Source organism: Lycium ferocissimum, chromosome 11, assembly GCF_029784015.1.
Source record: "Lycium ferocissimum isolate CSIRO_LF1 chromosome 11, AGI_CSIRO_Lferr_CH_V1, whole genome shotgun sequence".
NCBI classification, from domain to species: Eukaryota; Viridiplantae; Streptophyta; class Magnoliopsida; order Solanales; family Solanaceae; genus Lycium; species Lycium ferocissimum.
The window spans coordinates 57,777,993-57,781,538 of NC_081352.1; the positions used below are offsets into that span (position 1 = coordinate 57,777,993).

Consider the following 3,546-nt stretch of genomic DNA (forward strand, 5'->3'; position numbering starts at 1 on the left):
AGGAAAGCTAGTAATGAAAAGCTTAATTCACCAACTGGTAATAATTGTCTTTCCTCTAGTTTTGTTCTTTAAATTCTCAATCGTTTCGTGTTTTTCTCTTGAAGTCTCTTAACATTAGCGTCTATTGTGCAGTTATTAGGTGTCAAGTTTATTAATGATAATGACATTGTTCACAGAGACATCAAACCTTGTAAGTTTAAGATAAAGCTTATTTACTTGACCACTATCTGTCAAATGTATGTAAACAATGTCTAAAATTGCTTTATGAATTGTTTACCATTAAAGCTAATACTCTCGTCATCTTAATTTATGTGACACATTTTTTTTAGTTTGTCCTAGAAAAATTGTCTAACTTCTTTAATTAGAAACAACTTAAATTTAAAATTCCCGGTTAACCCTTAATGAAATGATTTAAAATCCCTTTTTACCCTTAAACTTTAACGGTTAAACGGTGCCAAGTAAATTGGGACGAAGAGAGTATACATTAGTGATTACTTGCTAACTTTTTATTTCTTTCAATTATTTGAAGCTACTATTGTGGTTTGCTTTGAGAAAATCAATGGGAGCTGGTTGAGAAGAGATGAAAAAATATTCACAAATCCATCATTTCCTAGGATGTTAAATACTAATAAAGAGGTTTCCTGCAAAAATATAAACCAATAAAAAGGGCAAACAACAAAAATAGTCAACAGCTTTATCAGTGAAGTAAAGTCTACTACCTGGGGAAGGGAGAAAGATTAAGCACCAAGAAGTTGACAGCAGTCACAGTGAAAGTTAAAGATATGCTAGAAAGAGAATTTAGCCCCCAACATAAATGATATTCTTGTGATAATCGGATGCTAAGCAAGAAGCATGTTGATTAGTTTTCTTGCTTCCATTCCTTGCATGTACATATCTACTGGATGTCAGTTTTGGTATTCTCGAGGGTGCTTCAGAAAATACATAGCAGAAGATCCAACATAGATTTTTCAGATAAGCAGATGATGGCATATAAAAAATGGAAATTGTTTTCTCTTTGTATGTGCAGCCTACACGCTATGGACATGAATTCCGAAACAATCTAGCTTTTCTTGCTCTTAGGGAATAAGCACAACAATTATGTAGCATGAATGATTCTTTTCTCTAGTTCACAACAAAAATAGAAAGAAACTAAGACAATAGAAAACTTGAAAATGAGAAAGGCAACGACGAAGTAAGGACGCTTTCAGCTACCACTGAGAAGTACTAATTTTAGTAGCTTAACCATTCTAACCAAAAGACTATAAATAAATATACACACAAAAGTAAAAGAACAGAAAAGAGAGAGAGAGAGAACATACGGAGAAAAAACCAGCAAGTGTGCCAATTCAAAAGTGCTCGAAACTGTTGGAGAAGTTAGCAACAATAGAAAATTGCTCAGTTAAAACTCAGGCTGACAGAACAAAAATCATGGTTGGAAGAAGCTAAAGTGAAGATAGCGAACGACCAAATTATACAGCAAGCAAGAGTCATCACCGTCCACATCTCCCTTCAATAATTATCCAACATCACAATAGTGAATAATTCAACAATTGGACCTTCCTTCATCAAACTTCACTTTATGGAAATTATTTGTTTCATGATCATATTGGCCAAATAAAACTTCGTTCACAACAATGCTATTAATAAGAGCGCTGTTAACTACATCAAATTGTAGATGTCATCATTAGCTGAGCTAGGTGATTGAATTGATATCGTAACATAATTCAACCATTTTACTCTATATAACACAACATAAAGTTGAGCGTGTGAAAATTCAGGCTCGCGTGCAATGTACCAAATGATAGATATAGAAATAATGCAAAAAAACTGAGTAAGTGTTCAGTAAAGCTGTTCGGCATAGTGTGCTAAGCAAGGAGTTAGGACCTCTATACCCTTCTAGAATAAGGCAAATTTCAAACAAAAATAGAAAGAGTGTTGGGAATTTGAAAATAGAAGGAAAGTAATAAATCAAGAACCTATAGAAATGCTTTAAATAAAAATGATACATCCATTTTTTATCGTAGATTTTTACTCACTTTGCTCTGTAACGTGCTCATATTTTCACTTCCTTTCCCCTTATTTCCCTCAAACAAAGCCAAACATCTGATGTGATAATTTCACAGTTGATATGATGTGTTTTCTTTCTTGAATTTCGAGAGTAAAAACATCATTCACGTCTACTAAAAGGTTTAAGAGAAGAAGACAAATGTAATGCATCGACCCAATTCTCTATCTAAGGAAAATAACAACAGTGCATTTGATCTTTCAAATTATGAGATGCCCCCATGTTAGAGTCTTCTCAGTAAGTCCTGAAATATATTCAATTAAAAAAAACTACAAAATCATCCTCAATTCGCACAAGAATGGGATATGAAAGCTCACTTTGAGAGAGTTAATAAGGTTTGGTCGGTCCTCAGCATTCAAAGAATTAAGTACTTTTAATTTTAGAAATTCAAACCCATTACAAGAAATACGAAAGAAGTAACAATACTTGGATCAAAACTTTCTTCTATAACACATCAATTACCTGACATGAGATCTTAGATACTGAGGTTGTCTCTGATTATGGTCATCTTTGACTGTTGATGCAGAAATCAGATGAAGGTAACTCAAAAGACCCAAAAGAAGAAAAGAACAAGACACAAAGAATAAGGAAAGAAATAAATAGAGAAAGGGGTAAGCAACACAACAGTACCTGGGGTAAAACTCATCAGCAACTGTTGGAGCAAAGCAATGGTCAATCGGAAGAGACGAACAAAAGGCTGTGGAACCAAAGAAAATTGATAAAGAAGGTGCAAAACAATTGATACGTGGTTGTTAAGTTTTGGGGTGAAAGACACGTTTTTTTAGATATGTAAAGTCTAAACTATCCTTAGCTATAGGCTTATGACCCGAAGCAGCCATGTCGAAACAAGGCTCTTATATATATATATAATTTCTCAATTCTTATTGCATAGATTTGGTGAAAATATAGGTTAATATACATAACATATTATTCTATGTTAGAAATGACAGTTTTTCTTTAAAAAAAGTTAATCACATAGGGGAAAGGGGAAGGGGACACAGGGGAGAAGATTATAAGGTGGAGAATCGAGCCCTCACTAATAAGGTGAAAGTTCAGGTGGCCAATCAACTGAGCTACTAAAATCCCTTTATTAGAAATGACAGTTGGGTGTATGAACACAAATATTCTCGTAATTGTCAATTCACTTACAGGTAAAATGGTAATTGGTCTTCATTAATTTCATACAAAACCTAATGTTTGTCTATTTTTTTCACACATGTATTGTATTAGGAGTCGTTTAGACATGATTTGAAATCGTGATCTGCGATCATGATTATTTGAGGTTGAAGTTTTGTTTAGACATGCAATTTGGACTTCTTGAGTTGTATTTTTTTTTCTCATAGATATAAAAACCCAACAAATTGTGAAAACCATCAAAACTTTTTCAATTCTTATACAATCTTACAAATGAGCAAATCATAGTTCATAATAAAATTAATACGCTACTAGAAGGTCTTTCTAAAAAATACAACATCAATTGA

At 33.1% G+C, this 3,546-nt stretch overlaps 1 long non-coding RNA gene across 1 annotated transcript; it reads right to left on the reverse strand.

Annotated features, from left to right (window-relative positions):
* Positions 1–589: 589 nt before the first annotated feature.
* LOC132037637 (uncharacterized) lies at positions 590–2,841 on the reverse strand. Its single transcript, XR_009409941.1, has 2 exons — positions 1,320–2,841; positions 590–929 (listed from the first exon to the last, which is right to left on the reverse strand). It is a non-coding gene; the product is annotated as an uncharacterized LOC132037637 (long non-coding RNA).
* Positions 2,842–3,546: the final 705 nt, after the last annotated feature.